Genomic DNA, 12,735 nt, shown 5'->3' with positions numbered 1-12,735 from the left:
TTAGTGCTCCATCTTGTGGCCTGGCCCCGAGTTAAGTAATAGCTTTATGAAGAAAACGTGCAATGCCAATTGAATCTTCTGGTGTACCCAAGATAAAGAACCTCAACCAATGTTGCTACAGAGTGAGAACAGTTATACCATGATCCCACAAAAATAACCCATAACTGAACATATTAGCTAATACATTCAACACACCTCTGCTATAAAATAATTTGAGTTAACCACATGCAAACCTTGTAAGCTTCTAGAAATCAAGGGAACCTAAAGTATAAAAACTTTAGAACCAACACCACAAACAAAATGTGATGGCACCACTTTCCTCTGAAGCGGTCTTCCTTTTTATATATTAAAAAAAAAAGCAAGTTCCAAAACTGAATACAACGTTTTAGTAGGTCTTCCTGGAAACAGATGCATCAGATCTGCAAATACAAACAAGGAAAAAAAAAGAAAAACTTAAGTGATCCTCATAAGCAATTATTTCTGCATGTGCATTCTATAACTGGATAGCTCTTTCAAAACTGCTGACACAGGAACAATGGGTCCTGTGTGTTGCACAATTCTATGAAATTGAGATTAAGCAATACTAAATACTTGAAAATTGAGACAGCTTCAAAACACTACAGAAATAGGCCATAATTTATTCTACAACTGCATATAGAGTCAACGACTGGCTCATATCCCAGTACCTCTAGAATTATCAGAAAATCCCTCAACATATGGTAGTATGCAAAGTTCAATAGTGGAATGCTGCAAAATTATTATAGTGTTAGAAAAAAAGAATACTCTCTTTAGAAACCAAACTAAATATTTGTTAACACAAAAGGGAATATCCAAAATATACAAAACTAATATTTTTGGGGGAAGAATTTTGCTTTTGCTTCTCTTATTCTGAAAAACATAGGCTTTGTTAGTACCCAGTCAGTGTGTTTTAGTGATAGCACAAGTGTTTGCAGACATTTGCTATGTACTGAAAATACTTTGCAGTATTTTTGTCCAGGTTTTGAAAATGATCTTGGGGACTAAATCAAGCCTAAATAAACCAATAGGCACTTATTATTTTTGATCAAAGAAAATTTGGGAGGAAAAGAGACAACAAATAATTCAGAAATAAAAACAGAAAAAGGCTAGACCAATTTCACTACCTGGCTGAAGTTCCCCTTTCTGAATAAAATTAACCTAGATGTTTACAAAAGTTTTCCACTTCTGAATTATCCCAAATCCGTGAACACCTTGGGTCGGATTCTGCGTAGGACGCGGGGCTCCTGGCACCAGGTTGAAAAGGCGATGGAACTCCGCCTCTGCATTTTCACAGCCCCACGGAGCGATCCTGTGGTGTTTGTCAATTAAAGATTCACAAGCTGGGATCCACGTCCCTTTAAAGATGGGGTTCCCACCTCTATGAACTGCCAACCAGAGGGCCGGAAGCTCAGTAGCATTGGCAGCTCCACTGGGAGTAGTGGCCACTGTCTGTACTGCAAAGGTCTTGGACCCAAGCCCAGCAGTGGAACCCCAGACAAGAAGTAGGTGAGACAGGGTTGCTGGGACCAGTCGGGAAGGCCCCAGCGAGGGATGGGTGATCAAAGTCCAGGGGGAGGGGGAGGGGGTCCTGGAGGGTAAAATTGTTCCCAGTGGGGGTCCTCCATGGGCCACATATTGTCCACAGAGGAGGCCCCCCCCACCCCGACCCCAAACCTCGTGTTGCAAGGCCTCTTCCCCGCACAGCGCAGACCTTCCACTGCAGGTAAGATCCCAGCGGTGGCTGGACCAGGCCATTAATAGGCCGCCTAAGGGCCTCCATTGGCCTCTGGGCGAAATGGTCGTCCTAGGCCTATCCTGCCCCCAGGAAGATTGCTTGGCGACGGGACCTCTGCCCCACCGCCTCCCATGCCACCCATCACAATACTCCGTATCCCCCGACCTCCTTCCCCACCTCCGGGGGCCCATAAAATTCCAGCCCTCGTGTCCACTGCACCCTAATAAATAATTAATAGGCCCATACTGAAGAAGCTAACAGCACCTGGTATTATTTACACATTAATGGTACAGCAACTTAAGGTGAGGGGCAGATGTATGGTTAAATGTGACTAACCAACAGATGCTGTCCTAGTTACACTGCTCTGCTATGAGTTTGGCACAAACACCATTTTGCTGTCTCCGTAAACATTGACATGATATTAAGTTGCTGGGGGCTAAACGTGATAGCCCTTGAAAAGGGGCACAGGGATCACAATTAAAACTATCTGCTGCTTGCTATTTTGCACGATTGCTGCAGGCAGCCAGCGCTAAATGTTCTGTCAAGTGTCTGCACTCCTCAGCGGAATCCCAAATTTCTGAGGCTACCACTTAAAGCCTGTCTGTACCTCTTAAAGGGGAGGTGCATTCTGGCTGGAGTAGGTACTGGAACTGTTTGTGGAAGAAAATCTAAGTAGTAAGAGTGAATTATGGTGCAACAGGGAGAGTGTGCGCTCTTACGATTTTCTGATGCTGCACTGGATGCCTTGATGAAGGCGGAGGACAGAAGGAAAAGAAGTCTTCTATCCACGGGGAACCAGGAAGCCCTCCAGAAAACTGAAAAGGTCGTGGGAACAGAGAGCCATGGCAGCCAATGCCAGCAGTCAAGCCCCAAGGACCTGGCTGCAGTGTTGCAAGAAGGTCAATGATCTCACGAAAGGTCAAGGTCAGTGAATTCGTCTTTTTTTTTAAGAGATACAGCACTGAAACAGGCCCTTCAGCCCACCAAGTCTGTGCCGACCATCAACCACCCATTTATACTAATCCTACACTAATCCCATATTCCTACCACATCCCCACCGACCCTATATTTCCCTACCACCTACCTATACTAGGGACAATTTATAATGGCCAATTTACCTACCAACCTGCAAGTCTTTTGGCTTGTGGGAGGAAATCGGAGCACCCGGAGAAAACCCACGCAGACACAGGGAGAACTTGCAAACTCCACACAGGCAGTACCCAGAATTGAACCCGGGTCGCTGGAGCTGTGAGGCTGCGGTGCTAACCACTGCGCCGTCTTCAAATACCATATCCAACCAGCTGCAGCACTAGGCTCATATACTGTTCAATGCAGCACACTCCCATCACTCATCTACCAACAATCTATTAAATCACAACTTATGCCCATTCCTAGTTGCTGAGAAGGTGGTACTGCATTGTTTTCTTTGTGGTAATAGTGCTCCCATGATGGTGCAGGCAGTGAATTCTGAGTATTTATCCACTGATAATGGATTAGTAGCAATACACATCAAAGGGAGTATTATTTTATTGACCTGAAGCGGAACATGGAGATAACATTGTTTTTGTCCATGGTGGTAAAAAAATAGGAAAGGGAGATGTTTCTGGAATAGCATTATAGAATGCAATTCACTAGATACTCAAGACTGCAGCTGCAGTGTGGCGGAGGGGTGAATATTGACGTATCACTACAGCTGATCAAGTGAATCGCTCTGTCCTGGTGCTGATGCTAAGCCTCAAGTGTTAATATGGCTGCACCAATTTAGAGAGTTGTGTACTTCTTCACACTCCTGTTTGAGCTTTTCTGAAATACTTTGAGGGTCCAAGAGCCACTCGACAATGTTTACCCAGCCTCTGCTCTGTTTTTCTGGCAACAGTGTTAATAATTAAGCTTCCGGTCAATCATTACCCACAAGATGTTGATGGTAGGGGTTCAGCAAGGGTGGTGCTGTTGGAGTTCAGGAGTGAATGGCTCAGCTCTTCACAATGGCAATTACCTATCACCCCAAGCTTGGATGCTATCCAAGTCCTTTGTAGCTTGGAATGGGCTGCTTCATCAGAAGAGTTGTGAATGGAGGTGAACACAGTGACATCAGCAGACGTCCCCACTCCTGATCGGATAATGGAGGGAAGCTCTCTGATAAATCAGCTGAAGATGGTTGGGCCAAGAGCACTTCCCTGAGCAAACCCGGTAATGATGTGTCTGGGCTGTAATGACTGGCCTCCAATAATCAAACATTGACTTTTCCCCATTTTTTAAAGATTATTTTGGACCATGGCTGGGTGAATATTGCCTTGATAGTGAGGAAATTGAACTCTCAATTTTCTAGTATTCAACTCTTGCACCCATTTTTGGGTCAAGTTCTGGAAGAGAAAGGTTCTGGTAGAACCTGAACTGAGCATTAATAAGCTGGTTACTGGCAAGTGGCACTACTGGTAATTCATTCCATCATTTCACTGATGACTGGGAGGAGGATGAAAGGGCAGTAAATGGCTGGAGTTTATCCTGTTTTTTGAGGGAGAAAAGGACATAACTGAACAGGTTACAAAAGCAAAATACTGCAGATGCTGGAAATATGAAATAAAAACAGAAAATGGTGGAAATACTCAACTGAACTGGAAAATGTCATTGACTTTGCTTTAAATTTCCACCCTCTCTCACCTTGATATGGTCTCCGACTCTTCCCTTTTCTTCTACGAATTCTCTGTCTCTATTTCTGGGGATAAGCTACCAACTAATATTCGCTATAAGCCCACTGACTCCCATAGCTATCTTGACTACATTTCCTCACACCCCGTTTCCTTTAAGAACAATATTCCATTCTCCCAGTTTTTGCATTTGCATCACAGTTGTTTGGATGATGCAACCTTCCATATGATGCAACGCTTCTGACATGTCTTCATTTTTCCTCAACTGAGGGATCCCCCCCACTGTATTTGACGAGGCCCTTGACTGTGTCCGTCGTATTTCACACTTTCTGCTTTCGCCCCTTCCCCTCCCTCCCAGAACCATGATAGAGTTCCTCTCGTCTTCACCTTCCACCCCACCAGCCTCCGTATTCAATGGATCATCCTCTGCCATTTCTGTTTCGTCACCTCCAGCATGATGCCACCACCAAATACATCTTCCCCTCCCCTTTCAGCATTCCAAAGGGATCATTTCTCCTGCGGCACCCTGGTCCACTTCTCAGTCACACCCTACACACCCTCCCTTTCCTTTTCATGCAAGTGCAGGAGATGCAACACCTGCCCTTTTACCTCTTCCCTTCTCACTGCCCAATATCCCAAACACTCCTTCCAACTGAAACAGTGATTTATTTGTATTTTCAAATTAGTATACTGTTACAACCTAACGAGAGCAATGCACCGTCAATTCAGTCCCATCACTCCACAGGTCGCAGCATATTATTAAAGTTTTCCCACCCAACTGGAAAACAGCCAAATTAAACACTCTAGTAACCCCTGGAATAAAACAGACCAAACCAGGTATCTTTAGACAACAACAATTTAACTATTTATTAAAACTAAATCTCAAACACTATTAAGATAAACCTATAACCTTATAACTTCTTATTTTAACCGAACTTCCCAATTCACACACACACACTCAAAACTAACAATAGTTAACCGGTTTTAAAAGTGGTGCTTTTAAAAATTAGCTGTTTAAGAATAAATAAATAAGTAAGCCTTTGTGGGTTACGTTCCCGATGGGTTAGGCATCCTAGTGTGAAAATAATCAAATGCCTCTCAAAGTCTTCACACGGATTTGATGAAATAATCTATTCTTCATATGCATTCAAAACACTTCGGTTGCAGCAGGCATCAAACAGCTCCTTCAACGATGAGCACAATAGGTCAACTTGAATTTTAAATCCGACAGTCTCTCAGTCGAAACTTTACTTTGAATTCCAACAAACACAATCAGTCAAGCGAGATTCAATCTTGAAGCAAATACTTCCTGGTTTGGAAGTAAAGAAAAAGGAGTTTTGCCACCTTCAGAAATACGAATGGTCTCTTTAAAATAAAAAAGGCTTTTTTCTCCTTAGGCAATTAACTCTGCCTGTAGCTCCTTGTAGAATTTATGCTGAGAGAGAATAGACAGCTCTTTTCTTCAGTAGCACACTTCATTGGTGTCTGGTTCAGACCATTTATTTGCCAGTTTTACAGTTAAATTGAAACATTATACCCCTCTCTCTCCTGCTGTGGCCTAGGGACAGGTGCAGCTGGCATCCTGTGCTCAGTCTTAAAGGCACACTTTTTTTTAAAATCGAGGAGAAAATAAATACAAGTCTATGACAATACTATATCTGCTGTTCACAACGTACTCACCTCTACATTGGACAGGCCAAATGCAAACTGGGTGATTACTTGCGGAACACCTCCGTTCAGTTTGCAAGTGCGATCCCACATTCCTAGTTGCCAGTCATTTTAATTCTCCACCTTGCTCCCACTTTGACCTTTCTGTCCTTGGCCTGCTGCAGTGTTCCAGCTCGAAGAACAGCACCTTGTCTTTCGACTGGGCACACTACAAGTCGACAATCCTAGCGGACTCAACATTGAGTTCAACAATTTTAGATCATAACCACTCCACCCATTTTGTTTTTTTTCTCTCATTTCTTTCTTAATTCCTTTACTTTGTGTTCGGAGGGCTGCCATCCAGCCATTCAGACCTCCTATAAGCATATCTTATGTTTCTTCACCTGTCCCATTCTCACCCTTTGCTTTTGCATGATGGAATCTTGCTCAAAACCTATTACATTTCTAACTTTTCTCAATTCTGATGAAAGGCCACAGACTAAAACATTAACTTTGTTTCTCTCTCCACAGATGCAGTCAGAGCTGCTGAGTATTTCCAGCATTTTGTTTCTATAACCGAGCACATTGCCATGTTGATGCCAACATCATAGCTATACTGAAATAGCATGGCTAGGGGAATGTCTAGCTTTGGTGCACTACCACCTCGCTACTGTCAGATCCATTGGCTATTACCCTGTACAGTTCAGCTACTTTTACCATCACACAAGAGTGCACTGAATTGCCCGGATACTGGCATCTTTGATTGTACACTTGGCACTTCTGGCTGAAGACTTGCAATCATTTCTGCTTTTGCTCTTGCACTCATATTAATGAAAAGGAATCTGCAGGGTCGACTGGAGTGAGATTGCTCAAGTCTGATCTGATTAATGCCTGGTTTACTAACAATGGGTCCATCTGATTTTTTTTTTCTTTGTAGCAATTATTTACAACTGAGTGATCTGCTAGGCCACTTCACAGGGTATGATGAGAAAACCGCTGGCCAATAATATGATCATCCAAAAGGATCTGGACAGACTAGTCAATGGGTGAAGAGGTAGCAGGCGGAGTTCAATACAGATAAGTGCAAATCTATTAAGCAGAAGTAGCAAGAATATGAAGTGTATATTGAATGACAACATGCTTAAGATAACAACTGGGAGTTTTGGTCAATAGGGCACTAAAATGTAAGTGGTGAGAAAAGCAAAAATGTTGGGGTGTATAACCAAGGGAGTGAGTTATTTGAAGTGATTAAACGGTATCTTGCCTTGGTGAGGTCAAATCTGGAGTAGCGTGTTCAGTGTTAAGTCTCCATATTACAGGAAGGGTGTAGAAAAATTTGGAAGAGTACAGAGAAGGGCTGCAAGATTAGAGGGCTGAATTATGGGAGTCTTTACACTTTGGAGAGGGGAATGATGGGAGACTTGATTTTTAAAGATTTTCATGAGCATTAAAAATTTGGAATCAAAAAAAAGTTGAGACACAGGATTTCAGACATCAGTACACATTGAGTTGAGCAGAGGGGAGAACATTGGGTTAATTGTAGGATTTGGAACAGAGCCTGAAAGAGCAGAGAAAGAGAAAAATGTGCCTCACTCTCCCATGGTACAGGTGAAACAATTATGAAAAGCCACATAATCAAATGCTACAGATTAGCTGCAACACAAAGAGTGCAGTACTCACACTCCTCAACGGAGGAATGGAGCCATTAGGGACCGAAAAGGGGATTTACACATGGAGGCAGGAGGCATTACTAAGGTATTAAATGAGTACTTTGCATCTGTCTTTACCAAGGAAGAAGATGCTGCCAAGTCATGGTGAAGGAGGAGGTAGTCGAGACATTGGATGGGCTAAAAATTGCTGAAGATGTGGCATTAGGTCGGCTGGCTGAACTTAAAGTTTACAAGTCACCAGGACCAGATGAGATGCATCCAAAGATACTGAGCTAAGTAAGGGTGGAAAATGCAGAGGCACTGGCCATAATCTTTCAATCCACCTTAGTTACAGGGGTGGTGCTAGAGGACTGGTGAACTGCAAATGTTACATCCTTGTTCAAAAAAGGGTGTAAGCATAAACCCAACAGCTACAGGCCAGTCAGACTAACCTCGGTACTGAGAAAGCTTTTAAAAATGATAATTTGCGACAAAATTAATAATCACTTGGACAAATGTGGATTAGTTAAGGAAAGTCAGCTTGGATGCAAGGGTAGATCATATTTAACAAACTTGCTTGAGCTTTTATGATGAGATAACAGAGAGGGTTGATGAGGATAATGTGGTTGATGTGGTGTACATGAACTTCCAAAAGCATTTGATAAAGTGCCACATAACAGGCTTGTCAGCAAAGTTAGAACCCAAGGAATAAAAGGGACAGTAACAGCATGGATACAAAATTGGCTGAGTGACAGGAAACAGTAGAGAGATACAGCACTGAAACAGGCCCTTCGACCCACCGAGACCGCGCCGACCATCAATCACACATTTATACTAATCCTATATTAATCCCATTTCCCTCTCCCATCCCCACCTTTCCTCAATTCTCCTACCACCTACCTACACAAGGGGCAATTTACAATGGCCAATTTACCTATCAACCCACAAGTCTTTGGCATATGGGAGGAAACCGGAGCACCTGGAGGAAATCCACACAGTCACAGGGAGAACTTGCAAACTTCACACAGACAGTACCCAGAACCGAACCTGGGTCGCTGGAGCTGTGAGGCTGTGGTGCTAACCATTGCACCACCCTTGTAGTTGTGAACAGTTGTTTTTTGGACTGGAGGAAGGTATATAGTGGAGTTCCCCAGTGGTTGGTGTCAGGACCCCTGCTTTTCTTCATACAGTAAAAGCTTTGTTATTGGCATGTTCCGGACTTGAGAGGTGCCAGATAATCAAAAATTCCAGTCAATCAAGAGTTGTACTTACCAAGGCGGGTGGCGATCCGATGTTCAGTTCTGAAGTTATCGCCAGAAGACTGAAGGATACCCAGGGCCCGCCATTGGGAAAGCAGATTTTTAATTTTCCCTAATCCTTCAGGGTTGGTGCACCAATATAACTGAAGTATGCGTGAGAGACAGCCCTTTCCAATGAGCATTAGTAACTAATGCAGAGAACAAATAGACTGCACTCGGGAAAAGTCGGCCCGCGGGAGCTTTGGGAGATTTTGAAAATTCTGAATAGAGTTTGCCAGGTGGTAAAGTTCTGGATAACTAAGTTTACACCGTATAGATTAACAATCTAGACTTGGGGGCACAGGGCACAATTTCAAAATTTGCGGACATGAAACGTGGAAGTATTGTAAACTGTAAGAACAGCGATAAACTTGAAGAGGATACAGACAGGTTGGTGAAATGGGTGGACGAGTGGCAGATGAAATTTAATGCAGAAAAGTGTGAAGTGATACATTTGGTAGGAAGAATGAGGAGAGGCAATTTAAATTAAAGGGTACAATTCTAAAGGAGATGCAGGGGCAGAGGGACCTAGGGGAATATGCGCACAAATCACTGAAAGTTGCAGGGCAGGTTGAGAAAGTGGTTAATAAATTATATGGGAACCTGGGCTTTATAAATAGCAGCATAGAGTATAAGAACAAGGAAGTTATGATAAACCTGTACAAAACATGGTTCGGCCTCAACTGCAGTATTGTGTCCAATTCTGCGCACTGCACTTTAAGAAGGATGTGAAGGCTTTAGCGAGGCTGCAGAAAAGATTCAAGAGAATGGTTCCAGGGATGAGGAACTTCAGTTACATGGATAGGTTGGAGAAGCTGGGGCTGTTCTCCTTGGAGATGAGAAGATTAAGAGGATATTTGATAGAAGTGTTCAAGTCATGAGGAGTCCAGATAGAGTCGATGGAGAGAAACTGTTCCCATTGGCGGAAGGGTCGAGAACCAGAGGACACCAATTTAAAGGTGATTGGCAAAAGAAGCAACAGCGACATGAAGAAAAAATGTTCTATGCAGTGCGTGCTTCGGATCTGGAACTCACTGCCTGAGTGTGTGGTGGTGATAGATTCAATCGAGGCCTCCAGAAGAGATTTGGATAATTATCTCAAGTGAAAAAAATTTGCAGGACTACGGGGAAAAGGCGGGGGAGTGGTACTAGTAGAGTTGCTCTTGTAGAGCACCAGTATTGACACGACGGGCCTAATGGCCTCCTTCAGTGCTGCAACCATTCTATGATTCAATCATTTTCAGTGTCTGCCTTGTATCCTGTTAAAGTGCAGTAAGGACACACCTCGGAATAGCAAATGCAGTGAGATATGCCATACCACACAGCAACACAAAGTAAACAATACAAACCATATAGTACAGAAGCAGCCAATCAGCCCATTGTACCTGTGCCAGGTCTTTGAAAGAGTTTTCCATTCCCTGCTCAGCAAATATTTTCTTTTCAAGCAGATTCATTACCATCCCAATGGCTGTCGAGAAGCAGTCGGATAGGGTGCTGGGTTTGCAGAATTCCCCAAAGTCTTCTGGTTGCTTCTTTACATGCTTTCCTAGCATCCGCCATGACACTTCTCTATTGCATCACTCATCCATTCCCGATTGTCTTTGGACAAGTTAAAGGCTATAGCCAGCAAACGTGGCTTATGACACCTCTTAGTAAGCCATGTTCAGCAGTGGAACTCAATTACAAACAGTTCCATGGGTCAACTGAAGCCCTCAGCGAGTAGACCACTGGAGTCCTGAATGAATGGGCTGGATTTTATTGCAGTGACGGAGGCCCTAGCAGCTTGTCGGTTGGTAGGGGGATAACCAGTCTCAGCCCTCCATCGGACCCTCGTTGCTATTCCATGGCAGGCAGCCAATTAGCTGCTCGCTGTCGGAGATGACATCTCTTAAAGGGATGAGCTCCCACCTCCAAAGCTGTTGGTCAATTGGAGGGCCAGCAGCTCTGCAGTACTAGTAGCGCCACCTGGAGCGGTGGCCACCTCTGGTATTGCAGGAGGCCCCATGGTACCGAAGAACAGAGGACACCCTGAGACAGGTAATTGGGGTTGGGGGTCGCTGGGGCCAGTGAGGTAGGCCTCGACTTTGGGGGGCCTTCATTGCCACCAAGGGGCCCTCCGGGGGCTCTGGACTTCCCCCAATGGAGGGGCCCCCACCTCTGACCCTGCTAGGCAGCCACCAGGCATTACCTGGTGGAGTCTTCCTGTTGCGGCAGACCCCTCTGCCTTCAATAAAATTGGAGGCAGGAAGAGGCCCTTAATTTGCCACTTAAGGGCCTCAAATGGCCTGGGACAGAAAGGTCTTCCTCGGCCTTCCAGCCCCGGACAAAATACAATAATGACAATGTAAATAGCTAAAGAGTATAATGAAGTATGGGATAGGTGGGTAGATAAGGAGAAGAAAAGGAGCAGGTTCCAATGGCCCAAGAGGCTGGTGGAAGGAAAACAACCTATTTGACTGCCCGTCTCCAAAATGTCTCAAATTTAAATTCTCACCCTCATGTTTAAACTTCTTTTGGCCTCCTCCTTCCCATTCTTTGTAACCTCCTTCTGTTCTAATACTTCCCCACCCCCGAAAAACCGTCATTCCTCTGGTATCTTGTACCTTTCCTTTTCCCTTCAGCTACTTTTGGCAGCCAGGCCTCCAGTCACCTAGGCCCCATGCTGTATTATTTTTTCTCCTCAGGAAAAAAAAACTGTGTGCCTTTAAGACAGTTATAAAAAACAGTGCACCTTTAAGGAACAGAAGATTCTAGAACAAAAACAAGAAATGCTGGATTCACTCAGCAGGTCTGGCAGCATCTGTGGAAAGAGAAGCAGAGTTAACGTTTCGGGTCAGTCACCCTTCTTCGGAACTGACAAATATTAGAAAAGTCACAGATTATAAACAAGTGAGGTGGGGGTTGGGCAAGAGATAACAAAGGAGAAGGTGCAGATTGGACCAGGCCACATAGCTGACCAAAAGGTCACGGAGCAAAGGCAAACAATATGTTAATGGTGTGTTGAAAGACAAAGCATTAGTACAGATTAGGTGTGAATATACTGAATATTGAACATCAGCAAGTGCAAACCTGAAGAAAAACAACCTGAAAAAAAACAGTGGGTAAGCAAACTGAACAAACTAAGATGAAATGAAATAAATGCAAAAAAAAGATTGTAAAAAATGTAAAAAGGAATGCAAAAAAAAGGAAGAAAAAGTAACTAAAAATGAAAGTAAAGTGGGGGGCTGTCTAGAAGATTCTAGAAATCAGGAGACACAGTGTACCACAGCTGCATTTTGGTTACCCTGAGCAACAGGTCACATGGTATGATGTGTTCATTTTGACACTGTGTGGAGCTGGTAGGGACCAGTATGAAGCAGTTAGTTCTAACAGACTTGCCAGCAAGTAACTGAAGAGAAAGGAGCTGTTTTATTCTCTCAAGAAAAATTCTAAAACGCTACAAGCTAAGTTAATTGCAAGAGTAAATAAAAAAGCTTCTCTTTTTCAACAACTTACTTGTATTAAAAACAGAAAGTGCTGGAAATACTCAGCAGGTCTGGCAGCATCTATGAAGACTGAAGCAGAGTTAACGTTTCAGGTCTGTGACCCTTCATCAGACCTGAAACGTTGACTCTGCTTTTCTCTCCATAAATGCTGCCAGACCTGCTGAGCATTTCAAGCACTTTTTGTTTTTATTTCATATTTCCAGCAACTGCAATATTTTGTTTTTAACGTTTTTGTATTGCTGTGCTCATCGTTGA

The sequence above is a fragment of the Heterodontus francisci genome, chromosome 27 (assembly GCF_036365525.1).
Source record: "Heterodontus francisci isolate sHetFra1 chromosome 27, sHetFra1.hap1, whole genome shotgun sequence".
In the NCBI taxonomy this organism is placed as follows: domain Eukaryota; kingdom Metazoa; phylum Chordata; class Chondrichthyes; order Heterodontiformes; family Heterodontidae; genus Heterodontus; species Heterodontus francisci.
This window is presented reverse-complemented; position numbering follows the sequence as displayed.